Genomic DNA, 15,855 nt, shown 5'->3' with positions numbered 1-15,855 from the left:
CTTGTGTGATTCCGGGACTTACATTTTCCTGGTATAATAGGACTTCCAGCTAAATAGATATTCTCTCTCATGTGATAGAAACGTGTTATTTACTGGCAATCATTTGCCCCTGGGGTCTATAAACTAATTAGTGACCTGAGGGCAGTGCTTGGGTGATTGGGACCTGCTAAAATTCTGACCCTTGGAAGCTCCTCATTTCTGTTGCTCTTCATGAGGTTCCAGAATATTTGTTCCTGGGCCATAGACACATTCCCTTTCCTGGGAGGGTCCAGGCTCCCCATGGACTGCCCCTCTTAGTGGCACTGCCCTTCTTCTAATTTATCCTGGGGATGCAGCCCATGCCAGCTACTTCTTCCCTCATCCCCTCACTTAGCAGAGCTGATCAGTCGACCTCAGAAGGAACTTGTTCTCACACGTTTACTTAAGAACTCTTTCCCATCACATTTTCACCCCTTAACCATTTACCTCAAGAAAGTTCTGAGGGTCCACCCCCGCAACTGCTGTACTTACCTCTAAAAAAAAAAGAGAGAAAGAAGAGTACCATCAGCCAGACTTCCTTAGAAATTTTTTTTTTAAGAAAAATTACAACCTCTGTCACCAATCCTGTGAAAGTCCCCATGAGGATCTCTGTCAATAAGGCTTTACCATCCCTTATGAAAATCAGATATATTTTGGTTTTATGAAGGGTCAGAAAAGCTCTTGCCAACCTGAATAGAAATTGCCTCCATTTGGTAGGTAAATATACTCCAAGTTCCAAACAAGAACTTACAGATGAACTTTGGAATAAAACTGGTTTCAAATGTGAAAAATGAAATGCTGGTTTACTGAAGTCTAAGCTGAAATACTGCCATGCTAAATCCAAATAGTATCTCAAGGAGTCATTCCACCAACAATGTTCTCTTGACCTCGGGAATAAAGGTTTTTAAAAATTATAAACCAAAGAAAAAACCCACAGTCCAGAGGGGCATGGAGTAAAGAGGGTGTACCCCCCCCCCCCCACCTGCAGAGCCCAAGGATCCTGCAGCTCCCTCTAGACTGCGTCTTGCTTGCTGCTTCCCTTAGCAGCCATCCCAGTCATCTTCCCACTTCCCACCAGAGTTCAAACGGCTTGGCCTCACTCTGCCTGAGGCCACAGGAAGGTTCCATCCCAAAGACTACATTTTACCTGGGAAAGCTGGTTGAGGGTTCCCAGGGGCAGAGTGGGCCTCCAAGAGACCTGGTCCTTGCCTCCTATCTGCAGCCCTCTCCTCACCACGGGTCATGAAGCGGCAGCCTCAAATGTCCCATAAAGAAAAGTACCACTCATCATTTTTCTCTGAGATAGGGCAGGATTAGTTCTTGTCATATGTACTTTTAATGTAATTCAAGGTATTTTTTCCAGTGCCTACAGAGTGCATGGCAGTTTGCTATGCCCAGTGGTGAAGGCAGGGAAAAGCAGTTTCTCTACTCTTCCTTAAGAAATATGCAGACTCACCAGATATTAAGAATAAACCCATTCTGTGGCCACCTTTTAAGAAGGCAATTGGCAGTATATATGTATCAGGATTCTAAAATCTTATGATATTTGAACCTAGATTTTACTTCTGGGAATGCAAGCTGAGTAAATAAGCATACTGAACACACACAGATTTTTATACAAGGATTTTCGTTACTTTATTGGTGATAAAAGTGAAAAATTGAAGATGTTCTCCATATCCAAAGATAGGAGACCAGTTAAATAAGCCATGGTACATCCATCCTCTGGCGTCCTATATAGCTATTTAAAATCATGTTTTCAAAGACAGTAATGATATAGGAAAATAACAATAAAATATTCATGAACCACATAGGATACAAAACTGTACTCAGTATGTTCCCAAATTATTTTTCCCAACATTTTATTATGAAAATTTTCAAACATACAGCATAGTTGAAAGAATCTTACAGTGAACTCCCCCTTATAACTGCCACTAGTTCTTCCATTAACATTTTATTATATTTCTTTATCATATAGATAGATAGGTACATAGATATACATAGATACTCATCTACCTTCCTTCTATGCATCCAATAAGCCATCTTATTTTTTATACACTTCAAAGTAAGTTGCAAACATCAGTACACTTTTCTGTAAATAGTTCAGCATGTACATCATTAACTAGTGTTCAATATTTAATATTTTTTATTTCAGTGTTAATTTACATGCAATGAAATATACAAACCCTAAGTGTGCAATCACTGAATTTTGACAAATACAGACTCTTGTGAAACTCAAATCCCTGTCAAGATGTAAAGCGTTACCAGTTGGGTTTATTATTTTCCTTATTAAGCAACCATACTTATTTGTGTGTGTGTGTGTATATATTTGGGATTCTAGAGATGATTTTATTTTCTTCATTATATTATTATTTTCCAAATGATATATGATGACTATATCTATGCATTCTTTTATTGAACAGGTATTTATTGATCATGTAGTACGTGCCAGGCTATGCCTACATACAGGGGATCCAGTGGTCAGCAACGCTGCAAAATTCCCCGCCCTTGTGGAGCTTACAGTCTACTATGGGAAGAGTCAGTAAGCCAAATATAATGTCAATAAGGAGATAGAGAGTGGGTGATGGACTATGAGTGGCAGGGGAGGCCTCTCTAAGGAGGTGATATTTAATCACAGTACTGAATGATGTGAGGAGAAAACCAGGTAAGAGTCTGGAGGGATCAGTAGGTGCAAAGGTCCAGAGGCAGAGAGAGAGAACAGCCACCATGGCTAGAGGAAACTGAGTAAGTGGAGTGTAATAGGAGGTGAGGTCAGAGTGGGAGGCAGAAGCCAAGCCATATAGCACCTTGTAAATTATGTTAGTAGTTAGGATTTTATTCTAGTGTTGAGATAAGCCACTGGTGGGTTTTAATCAGCGGGGTGACTTAATCTCCTGACTTTAGTGAGTTAACTAGCAGGTTTGACAAATCGGAGTCACAGGTGACTTGGACAGGAGAATGGTGCAGTAGGAGCAGATTTCTTTGTAGAGTAGGCTAAGAAAGAGCACTTGTTACTGTTAATTTCTGAACAGGGCCAGAGGGTACATTTTTTAAAGTCCTTTCATTCACTTATCACCAGATGTTTATTGAGTGCCTACTATGTCCCAGGCATAACTCTTAAGAATACAACTATGAAACAGGCAGATATAGGAGAGAGAGAGTCAATAAATAAGTAAACAAGATAACCCCAAGTGATGAAAAGTACCCTGAAAAATATTAGACAGGGTGATGTGGCAGAGACAGGTCCTTTAGGAGGCCAGATAGGCAAGACCAGAACTGACCTTTGTGCTGAGACCTGCATGATGAGAAAAGAGAAATGCGAGTGCAGACAGTGTGCTGAAGGTAGGAGAGCAGTCCCCACGGGCTTTGTCCAGGACTGAGGGAGGTTCTTGACAAGGAGATGAGATCTGCTTGCAGAGGGGGCACAGGCTCCCTCCACAGGGAAGGGGGCAGGAGCAGGCTGACCCTGAGCAGAAAACACCAGGCTGGAAAATCGGAGAGAAAGCTGTGATGGGCTGGTGGGCCCAGACTGTAGGTTTCATCTTCTAGCTCGTGGGTCTTGAACAGGGTGTGGCAGAGACCTGCCTGAAGATAACCCTGGCAAAGCATGTGCTGAATATGCTAGGCAATTGGTTCTGGAGTTAGGGAAACAGGTAAGAGATTGTTGCAGGGGGAAAAAGACACCCAATTTGTGTTGTCAGTAAAAATTCTTCCTTTGGTTAACAGGTCTTTGCCCTAGCATAGCAAATTTTTATTTTTATCGAAGTCATACATATACATAGTTTTTAAAAAATCAAACTGTACTATAAGTATTATAAGAAGAATTAGCAATCCCCTCCCTTTCATCAATTTCTATTCCCAAATGCAAAAACTTTCAAAATACTTTTTACTTTTTTTCTGATATTTACTTTTATAATTTAAATAACTGGCCTTTCCTGTCATTTCTAGTTTGTTTGTTTTTTTACATTTTACATGACTTAATGCCTTTCTCTCATGAAAGCTGGAGGTTTATTTCTTTGATAGTTCCTCTACACACACTTCTCCATTCATCTTTCCGATATAGTTGTAATTTTTCACTAAACAGGTATTAGGGGCTTGTATCCTTAGGATCATTTAAGTACCATAGTGAGTCACCAAATATATTCCATGTCCTTTCTTTTTTTAAAAAAAAAGATGTATGGTATTTTTTTCCATTACCATTTAGCCCCCTTATAGCCCCCACCCCATCCCTGTAATCACCACACAATTGTCCATGTCCATGAGTCCTTTTCTCTTTTTGCTCAATTTCTCCACCCCCTAACCTCCTCCCTCTGCCCCCTTAGCTGCCGTCCTGCTCTCTATCTACAACTGTGTGGCATTTACACAACGGAATACTACTCAGCCATAAAAAAGAAGAAAAATTTACCCTTTGCGACAGTATGAATGGACCTGGACAACATGCTAAGTGAAATGAGCCAGTCAGAGAAAGACAGATACCATATGACTTCACTCATATGTGGAATCTAATGAACAGACTGAACTAACAAGCAAAATTGTAACACTCCATGCACTTTCTTAAACAACTCTTTGATTTTCTAAAGTGTTTGGCTGGAGTGAGGCAAAGGGTGTGAAGGTATGAGGTTATACAGATATTCTGGCAAGCTTCTTATGTTTAGCCTGGCCCACACTACTGTTTTTTAAGGTATCCCATGCCTGAAATCCTGGGCCTTTGGGACTCCCATCAGCCTGAGTCCACCTCCCACCCCACCCCACCCACTGGTTTACTCAGTCCTTCACCATTTGTCCAACTGCATCCCAGTAGCATCCAAAATTTTGTTGCCATCTTGGGTCTACTCTCATCTCCTTTTTTTTTACTAACATTGTTCTTGTAATTCATGCCTTTTTAAAATTAAATTTACTGTCATTTTACTTGGTCTTTAGGAAAGAGTAGAGACAAACATGGTGATCAATCCGCCATGTTTAACCAGAAGTCTCCCAGAGCACTTTTCATACATTCTGGCCCCACAATCTTTTCATAATGAATGTCAGCAGATGTTCTCTATGTAATAATTTGTCCACCTGTTGCCCAACTGAATCCACAGAGTTGGAAATTAGGAATTTGGAAGGCCATACCACAGCCAATTGCTTTCTAGGCATTTTAAATCCCTCATGACTTTCCCTGAGCAGTTTAGAGGCCTCCTCCATGGGCCTGATGTGCCCTCAGTTCCCACCACAGTGATGAGATTACACGACATTCTAACTTAGTTTTTTTGAAGCAGAATCTTTCCAGCAACCAGGGTGGCGAAAGGGGCAGACATTGTGCAGGTGGCTGGAGCTTGCCTGCTAACCAGCTGTGTCACAGTGCACAACTTAACTTTCCCTGTCTGGGCCTCCTCTATGATACGATAAGGGACTGAAACATCTCATTTCTTAGCCAGACTTTACTTAGATTGCTCTGAATGAAACACAAAGAGTAACTATTAAGGTTGCCAGAGATGGCCCGAGGTGCTTCTGAGACACTCAGGGCTCCTAGAGACCTGGATTGAGAAGCACTGGACTTGAAGGTGTCTCTAATGTCACAATAGGACACCTCTGTGAACCTTGCCCTCTAAAATGTTCACTGCTCTGTAGGAGTCTATGGCAAAATGCTCTTTGCAAGTGAGGTCACAGGACATACACCCCCTCCTGTCTTCAGGGCACTGGACATGTCAGGCATGGCACACACCCTGTCCTTAATCTCCCTTCCCCTGCGTGAAGGCGGGAATGTTGGTTCTTGCTGCCTTTTAGAGAAGGAATGGATTTGTTGATTTCCAGGTTAAGAGCCTGGGAATAGGAGCCCTCCCAGCGCAGGCTCTGTAAGAATACAGGAATTTGCCTTCCCACATTGTTTGCCTTTGATGTAATGTTTTGATGTAGGGCTGCTGTATGACTCAGATGTTATCTTCCATTGCCAGGTCACAAGTTAGGTATGTATGATATTTCCCACATAACGACATCTTATCCTCTCCACTGTCACCACTGGCCACACCCCATACCTCTGCACAGAGAATGGGGTGGGGATAGAAAACTCCTCCAGTCACAAATTGAGGCATGCCTCCTGTGCCAGGCTGTGGTTTTCAAAGTTGCTGTCTTTGTTGTTGATGATGTAGTTTTCGGAATAGAACCATTTTTCAAAACAAAATTAAAGCAAACGTTTGATCAGTAGGACAGGCAAAATGGAACCCCTGACTCAGGTTGAGAGGTGGGATGAGAAGGGCTGAAGATCCTCTGGCAACTCCTCCAACCCCTTCTGTCAGAGTCCCTGGTTGTGGGGACAGACCCCCATGTCATTTCTGGTTCCACCTCCTCTACTTGGCGTGCTGGAACAAGTGATTCAACCTCCCGGAGCCTCCTTGCCCTCATCAGTAAAGTGACCGTGCAGCCTCCAGCTTTGAGTGACAAGGACTCTCTTTATGATGTCCCACTTAGAATCCCTGGTGCTGAAGGGGGAGCCTCAGGCTTCCTCACAGCCTTCACATGGGAAATGTTTTAGAAAACCTGACTCTACCCCAACCTTAGGCAGTAGTTTGTAATAACCAGATATTTTCTTTTTAATCCCCTCTTTCCAGAGAAGGTCCTTGTGAGGTCATCGTAACATCAGTCATTAAGTGCTTGTGATTTTGCTTGGAATGTAAACAGTGTTCTGTCTTTGGCCCATTTGTTCAGAAAGAAAGTTTTAATGTCTTCCCCTCTAGTGGACAGAGCCTTACTTTGGTTAGTGCATTTTGGTAATTCTCACTGAAGTCTACGACTTTGGTCAATATTGAAGATGGGGAAGCTGGCAGTGGTGTGATCGTCTTAGTGAGTGTGTATTGTAACTGTTAACTAAACTAATTAACTTATAAATTTTTGCAATTATTTCTCTTCCCTCCTCTCTACATTGGCCCATAGGACCTTTGTCTGTGTGGGAAATGACTATTTTCACTTTGCTATTTGAGGACTGAGCCTGTAAGAGGTGTTGTCTTCTCCAAGTTGAAGATCAGAAGCTACATATTTGCTTATCTTTCCTGGTGAAAAAGCAAATAAGGCTGTTTATCTAGTATTTAAATTTTTTTTCATTTACTGTGCCAAAGCTATTATCCCATGAATACATAATTTGAAAAGTATCTTCATAGAAAATAGCTGTCATTGCATACATAAGCCATGATACCCTTACCAGCAGGGCCCATGCATTTCTGTAGGAGAAATGGTGATCTTCACAACCTCTGTCTCCCTCGGGAAGTGTTCTAGCTTCTAAACCCTGTGCTTTCCCTCCTATCAGCTCCCTCCTCCCTTTGGGCTTTGCCTTTCATAAACTGTGAACTGTGTGAGCTTGGTCTCAGCTACCTCCTCTGTAAAGTGAGAGTAATAATGATTCCTCCCTCAAAAGATTGTGGAATGGATAAAATGTGATATTGCATATAAAGTGCTTAGCACGGCATTTGGCATATATTATATGCTTGATAAACAGCTCTTGTTACTTCTCTTCACTTTCTTCTCAGTTCTCATGTTCATATTCATTGGTCTCACTCACTGTTGAGAATGGTTTACCTGGTTACACCAGGAACTCTTCTGTGTTCTTCTCATCCCAGCCTTTCCATGGAATTCAGAGTAAGCACAGCCTTCTCCAAGGTACTCTGGGGTCTTTCTGGTTCATAGTCAGCTATATATAATTCCAAGCCTTGGTCTCCTGATAAGTCATCCTTCCTCTTCTCCAGGGATGAGAAGCATTGATGTCACCTGGCTGCCTTATATATCAGCAGGGCTCTGCTTGGATCAGGCCACCAGGTTCCTTGACTATTTAGATGATGAAAATGTAATTTATGCCTCCACCAACCCTAAGCCTAAACTGTAAGCTGTGCACAAGGAAGCAATACGGCACTGCAGTTAGACTTACGGCTAGTCTGCCTGGCATCAACTTCTGACCCCACCATTCACTAGCTCTGTGATCTTGGACAAGTTACATGATTATTTTTTGTGTGCTCCACTTACCTCATCTATAAAATAGGGATAATAATACTGCTTTATTATTAAGGATCTGCATTTCTGAAACCCAAATACTCTGAAAACTGAAAGTTTTTCCTAAGTTTGAGCATACTCTTATGGCACCAAAATCTGACCAGAATGTTACAGAGCGAATGGGGGTTCTTTCACGTGGCACCTTGGTGTAAATCCCAACAACTAGTGTTGAGGAAAACAGGTCTTTATTTACAGTATTCCAAGCTGGGGAGGGCAGTGAGTACTTCAGCTCAGAGCCCTGTTCTGCCACAGGACCTAGCACTTCCCTTGCTCCCCAAAAGGCTAGAAGCCAAAAACATGCCCAGAAGTTCCCCATCCCTTATCTGTCAGCTCTCTCCTTCAGGATCTTGGGTACGATGTCATCAGCCTCTGTATAACAGTCCAGGAAAACATGTGCCTTGTTGCACTGGATCACGCATGGTTTTTTCTTTGCCCTTTCAAAGCTGCATGATGTTTTCCCTTTCCTTTCAAAGCCGCATGGAGATCCTAGCTAAAATGTCTGCCGCCTATCTTTAAACCCCTGACTGTGTTCTCTGATGCAGTGGATGTGGTAACCAGTTCTGAACATTCACAGAACCTTCAGCAGGCTCCGTGTGCTCTTACTGCACCATTCCATGGTTGAAACCCCTCCCATCTTCCTGGGGCCTTGGGAGAACCAAGCCATTTGCGTAACAGACACTACCCACTAGCCACAGGCATGTGAAGGCATCTTAAAAGCTGTTTGCTTTTACCCATCCCCCAACCTGCAGGCTCTGGAGATTTTTGGACACCCCCATTCTGTAACAAGAACAGACATGTGGCTATTGATTACACTCTTTATTTAGCCAAATTAGTAATGATTAGTCCTATGTTTCACTACAGAAATATTAATGTTTTTTGTTTCTAGGATGCAGCTCCTGACTCTACTTGGGTGTTATGTACAGTAATGTATACCATATTACCCTACTAAAATTTGGTAAGTTCTGATTTGGGAAACTCAGTTAGTCCAAGAGTTTTGGATAAGGTATTGTGGATCTGTAGTAGCCACACTACAAGGTTGTTGGAAAGATTAAACAATGAATTTTATTTGAAACCCTTATATAATCTTCACTGGACTGGAAGTGTTCAAACATTAGCTATCTGTTACCCCAAAGAGATGAAAAAATACTGTCCTTAAGTATAAATGGTTTATTTAACCTCAGTAAAAATGTTTATTTTTTACTGAATGGTTTAAATGTTTAATGAATGATATGAAGATGAACTTTACTGCCTGAACAAGAAGAAAATATGCTGTTTATTTTGGAAAGAGATTCAGAATCCAACAAGAGAAGGCAGTTTAAACAAATATGGATACCACTCTGACCGCTGGATTTTTTTTCTGTACCCTTAATCACAATTACTTATGCCAGGAAAGACAGAGCCCCCAGCCTCTCCTTTTCACTCTTTCCTCTCATTCTGCATGCATAAGACACAGGTTGGAGTGGAGCCCGAGACTGACTCCCTCAGAGATGCTGTGTTTGACACCCTTAGTTCAGGTGGTCCCTGATGTCTCTCATCTTTTTGTCTCTGCCAAACCTTATCAGTTCTTACTTTGGAAACTCTTACTTCTCTATCCCCAAAGGAAAAGTATCTTTGAATCTCTTGGTAAAATATTACAGCTTCTGTCTTTCTCATCTCATTTTATCTTCAATCTTATGCTTATATCAAAACCTCTACCCCTTAGACTTTTATGCTCATGTAAATCTGTTGGGCAGGTCCTATTCCTTCTCTCCCCTACATCTGACTTAGACCTTGTTTGGATCTGACCCTTCTCGACTGTTTTATTATTGTTGCTTTGCTTTTTCTTGGTAATCAAGTTGAGTTCTTTTCTTTGACCATCCTATGTTTTCTTCCATGTTGCACTCCTCTACAAAATAGCTGTGGTTTGCCATTCCTGTTTTTCTGGCAAGCCACAAGCCCTTATTACAACTTCCTCCCAAATGCCTATTTCTGTGTATGTGTGTGTTTGTGTGTGTGTAGCACGGTGTGGAGGTCTGTCCAGAAAGTATGCAGCCATGTAATATGAATGATAGAGACATTTATTGAAAAAGATACTAGAAACATTATACATAGGACAAGGACGCCTCAGTCCCCTTCAAAGTAGGCACCTTGGGACCTCACACAATTCTCCCAGTCACCATCAGCTTCCCCGTCGTACTTTCCTGAATCTCATCAATGGTCTGAAATCTCTTCCCTTTCAATGGTGATTTTAATTTTAGGAAAAGCCAGAAGTTGCAGGGCACCAAATTTGGGCTGTAGAGGGGGCTGAGGCATCTGGGTGATCTGATGTTTCACCAAAAAACTCTGCACGAGACATAATGCATGAGCAGGTGTGTTGTTGTGATGAAACTGCCAATCACCAGTTGCCCGTAGGTGCAGCCTTCTGAATCATCTGAATAGTTTCTGTGGAGGAATGTTCAAGGTTAACACAAAATTTGATGCAGATTCATTGCTCTACTCACTTAGTCGTTTTGAATGCCGCAGCCACACAGTACACATGTTCGCTCAACAGCATCTACCGCCTCCACTGACTAGTAGAGTGAAGACATCATGGTTCATGCATGCGCATTCCAGTCCACTCGCCTTGGCTGCCAGGTTACGTCAATGTCACGCAAACCATTCTCATTATTTTAACAATGGTTGAACTTTTTCTGGACAGACTCCAGATTAAATGTTATTTTCTTAACAACAGTACTAATATTAGTTACAATCCAAGCAGTTAAGCTTGGATGGGATCCCTAACATTGGAAGAAAACTTAAATTTGCACATCAGAACAATGCATTCAGGAATTGTTGAGTTGGGAAGGAATCCACTTCTCATTTTATAGGTGAATCAGCCAAGGCCTGGAGATCAAAGTGTTGTGTTCAGTGGTACCCAGTTGGCGGTGACAGACCTTCAGCCCGAACCCAGGTCTCCAGGCTAGTGTTCTTAAATAGTTTGCTGTGCTTTCTTTTTTTCTTTTCAAAGTATTACATGCACTTTGTTTAAACCCCAGGTAATACTTAAAACATAATCAAATAGTAGTCCTTTGCCCTGTGTCTACCCACTCCTGGTCCTGTCCCCTTGGAGGCAATCACTCTTTACTCTTTTAGCTATTTCTTCTAGTTTTACGCCATATCTTTATGAAACATGTTCAGATGAGTATTTCTTCATTTATTGGTTTTGGATATCTCAGAGGGTATCAGTGAACTTTCAATTGAAGGAGAGGAGGGCTTAGCCTTTGCACCCTTTTACGCACTTTTCTTCCCCCACCCCTTCCCTAGGGCTGTGTTAGAGTTCCCAGGTCAGGGGTCTGTGGTTACATTAAGTTTATGTAAATATCAAGAATCTGAGTTTATTTAATTCCTGAATCAAATAACAAATTCAGAAAGTGAAGGTCACTACATGATCCAAATTTATTTGGTTTCTGGGTTTCAAATATAAGTAGTGGGAGTTCAGAGAGTGCGGAATGATAAAAATAATTTTATTTTAATGAGTATCTAAATGTATTTTCTTCCACAGGATGGAGAGTCAGGGTTTGGAGAGTAAGGGCCACCTGTGTCATTCACTGCAGAGCTAAGGAGCATTATTTACTTCCCTCTTTCTTTAAAATATGTGTAATGTGTGTATTGACCACATCTTCACTTATCAGAATTAGACATTGGTATTTACACTTCCTCTCAGATATAAATTTTTGCTTGTCTTAAAATAAATGATTGCTTCATGTTTTTTACTTATTCTTTTCTATATGGGTATCCTTAATTTTTCCCATTAGATTGGACATGTCCCATTAGTATATTTTTCCCAGCTGGTCAGATAACCCATCATGTCCGCTGTATTTACTGGAGCCCAGTTAGACGCCAGGCTGGCTGTGTCGCTATCCTCTGAGGTCCCTCTCCCCCATCATCCTGACAAGGCCATTTGGTGCTGGCCTGTTCCTCCTACTTGATTTACTCCCTGTTTTGCTAGAACACATCTTTCAGTTGCATATTGCATAGAAGATAAGTTTTTTGAGTCCTTGAAATATGAAAATACCTTCAATCTGCCCTCATTGGTTTATTAAAATTTGGTAGCTATAGAATATTCAAAGTTGGAAATAATTTTTCCTCATTTTTTGTATTGTCTTGAGTTCTAATGTCATTCTTAATATTCGATTCCAGTCCTTTGGGTGTGACTTGTTTTACTCCCTAAAAGCTTCTAAGACTTTCTCTTTGTCACTGTGGATCTAAAATTAAATTTCTTAATAATGTGCCACGGAGGCCTTTCTTCTTTCTTTGAGTTGGGCATGCCACAGATGGGTCCTTTTAAATTGTGTGTGTGTGTGTGTGTGTGTGTGTGTGTGTGTGAATCATTTCCTCCTTCTCATTTACTTGGTTCTCTCTGGAATTCCTACATATTTGTCAGATATTGGACCTTATGGATTCTAAGACTGTCCATTTCTACTTTCTGTCTTTTTGCCTTTTCTTTTTTGGAGTTTTTACTGTACTTTATCTTGCAAAACTTCCATTGAAATTTTTATTTCACCCATCATATTTTTCATTTGCAAGAGCTCTTGATTGTTCTCTACTTTTCCCTCACCACTACACCTTGTTGGTTTATCTCTCTGAGAATATTAATAACAGCTTTTCCCAAGTCTTCTTCTGCTCATTCTGTGGCTTCCACATTCCTCTAGTCCTGGCAGTTGTCTCAGTCTCTCTCATATTGGTGGTGTTCTTCAAATGTCTGGTGATCTTTGGCCATTAATACTTGAGAGGGCAACACAGGCAGCTTGGAGATTCTGGGTGTGTCCATGGAGCTTTTGACTGGTGCGCTCTTATGTAGGGGGGTTTCATTGTCAACTCACTGTTTCTCTGGAGATTTTTCAGTTATCGGCATGTGGAGGCCTTTTCTCGAGGGCCTTTCTGTGAATGGAGAAGATGCTATTGACTCATTAGCTGCTGGATTTGGGCTTAGCGTTGCTTTTTGGTTTGTTTAGCTCTTTAAGTAAAGATGGGAGACTTTCACTACTTCACATTACTTCTACTTTCACCCCATTACTTCTATGACCAGGAGAAGGATTTCTGGATGATAAAAAAGAACAGTTGGCTGGGGACATGAGGTAGCTAACTGCTCACACAGTTTGGTGTGTTTGTTATATGCTCTGCACCTGAAAAAATACCCTTGGATATGTCAGTCCACTTTATTTTTCACAACCACTCGATGAAGAAAAGCAGAGAAATTGCAGTATTTTTATTATTGCTTCACAGATGAAGAAACTGAGGCCCAGAATCACTCTGTTCCTTTTTCTTCCTTTTACTATTATTAGTGACTTTTGGTAAGGAATTTTAATGGTGTGTAATTTTTAGATTGCATCACAGCCTTGTGACGCGATAACCGTAATGTAAAGATTCAGAGAATTACACCAGCTGCCTGGAGGCAAATCTCTGTGCTCTACAGAAGGTCACCGGCAGGTGTCTGGGGCTTACACATTTTGAGTATGTGCAATGTCACAGTGTGGCAAAACTGCATACATGGCACCAAGAAATGTAGAGGATTCATTATAAAAGGGAAAAATAAAGTGTTCCTTGTACCAGTTAACATAAGTACTATGAGAATTTATGTAGCAATAATCCCAGTTAACTCTACTGAGCGCTGACTTCCTTTATGCCAGCCTGCACTTTTACAGTTTCATTTAATCCTCACTGTTTTCATTTCCATTTTACAGATAAGGTAACTGAAGTTGAGAGAGGTTAAATAACTTGCCCATGAACATGGTGGAGCCATTTGAACCCAGCTCCCTTGTCTCCAGAACCAATGCTTGTAACTACTTTACTCTTTTGCCTATCAAATGGGTCCTATGTTTCACCTTTGAATACGACTCACCTCTCTCAGGTAGTAATATAACTGATATTTTATGGGGTTATAACAGAACCAAAATTGGAGTCTAGAGATCTCCCAGTCCAGCCACCTCCTCAAACCCATGCTGGGATGGATGGATGGATGGATGGATAGATAGATTGATAATAGAGATATATAGGCACATATCTACATATATTTTTAAATAGTCACATAATATTTTTATGAACCATTGGAGGGCAAATTATATTCTTTATGGTACTTTACCAATTACTTTAGCTTGTCTAAGTAGAGGACTGTTCTCTTACATAACCTCAGTATAGTTTTCAACTTCAGTACATATAATCTCCAAGCATTTACTTGAATGTAATCAGGAGAAAACAACAGTGGTTTATTTTCTTCTACACACTGAGCAATAGGCTTTCATTTACATGTGGTTTGTATACAGCAATCTTCAAGTCGAATTGTTTCAGTCTTACTAAAATCACCCTCTTCCGTATCAACAATAGGTAAAGTGTGCATGTTGACATTTCTGTTCTCAATCAAGTATTTGTTTACTTTCTGCTCTCATTAGGGTCTCTTAAGTACCCTACCCCACTCCCAGACCTTAGAAATGAAAGAGTAAATGCCAGTATAATTGAATTTCCTAGTCTGGTAGGGAAATCTTGCCTTTTTATGTCTGGAGTCCCTAAGGAGGACAAGCTCTCAGTTAACTAAAACATCTTTCACACCCTCTTCACCTAGCTTCCCCTTGTTGATTGGCTCACCATGAACTCTGTCAGTTGAGGTAAAATACTGATAAGTGACTCTTGACTGTTCTTCCCTGATTGTTTTCTAAACTCTGAAGTCACTGTGATACCTGTCATCAGCTGCATCTCACCCTGCCTCCCACACCCTCGTGTTTCCTAGAGTTCTTGGCTTCTCCTGCCTAGGAAGCAAAATTCCAGAACATCCCTGAACATTCCAGCTCACAGCTGGAGGCAAGTTTCAGCAGCCATATTTCCCAGTTGGAGGTCTCCACTTGCCAAGAGCAGATGTGGTAAAGTGACAGGGATGCTTGTCTGAACCCCTCCCTGAGGGTCGTGGCCTGACCCTGTGTTCCAGGTGGGGAAAGGAGCCCAAATTATAGGGGTACTGCGCTTGGAAGTTGTCAGCAGCAGGAAAATCACATTCATGTGTTCTGCATCTGAATCACACGGAGTTTGTAGGATTTCCTTTGTCCTCCTCCACCTTAATCTCCCTCATTTTGAGTTGCTTTGTCACTCTATTTTCCTTATTGAAATCTTTTTCATATAAAAATTTCAAGGGACCCCTGGCTGATGTGGCACAGTTGATTATAGCATTGTCTTGTAACTGAAAGGTTGTGGCTTCAATTCCCAGTCAGGGCACATACCAAGGTGGCACGTTCGATTCCCTGTTGGGGCGCATACAGGAGGCAACTAATTACGCTGATGTTTCTCATTCTTTTTTTTTTTTTACACATGTAGGGGGTTTGTTCAGGGGAAGGTCACAGGTTTGGTGCCCCTTCACAATGACCCCAGATTCCTGTTGGGTGTGTTGTAAATTGCGGAGCTATGTCTTCAGCCCCCAGCTCTGAGCACACCCCCCTCTTTCTCATTCTTTTTCTCTCCTCCCCTTCCTCTCTCTCTAAAAATCAGTAAATATATCTTCAGTGAGGATAAAAAAATTTTTCATTGGAATACATTATTTTTTAAATTACTGTAAGTTTTATTTCATCAGTTTTATAAAAACATAGTTTAAAAGTCACACAGGCATGCCCTTCTCAGCCCCTCTCTAGCCCCGAGACCCACTCTCCAGAGCAACCTGTGTAAAAAAAATCTTTTAGCCATTCCAGTATTAATCTCCATAAATTAGGTGCTTATGCTGCATTTTCTGGTTTATAGGTTTTAAACATTGCCTGCTGGCTTCCTGTTAGAAGAATCTGGCCCCCTGCAGCACCCACCCTTATGCCCCATGCCCTGTAGAGTTAT

General features: G+C 41.3%; 1 protein-coding gene and 1 non-coding gene across 5 annotated transcripts in view; one reads left to right on the top strand and one right to left on the bottom strand.

Moving 5' to 3' along the window:
- The window catches only part of ATXN7L1 (ataxin 7 like 1), a 251,901-nt gene that overhangs the window by 34,319 nt on the left and 201,727 nt on the right, over positions 1-15,855 (top strand). The gene's annotated exons all lie outside the window — the stretch shown is intronic.
- LOC150001750 (small nucleolar RNA SNORA11) lies at positions 15,344-15,470 on the bottom strand. Its single transcript, XR_016513197.1, has one exon. It is a non-coding gene; the product is annotated as a small nucleolar RNA SNORA11 (small nucleolar RNA).

The sequence above is a fragment of the Furipterus horrens genome, unplaced genomic scaffold (assembly GCF_987537825.1).
Source record: "Furipterus horrens unplaced genomic scaffold, mFurHor1.1.pri manual_scaffold_9, whole genome shotgun sequence".
In the NCBI taxonomy this organism is placed as follows: Eukaryota; Metazoa; Chordata; class Mammalia; order Chiroptera; family Furipteridae; genus Furipterus; species Furipterus horrens.
This window is presented reverse-complemented; position numbering and strand designations above follow the sequence as displayed.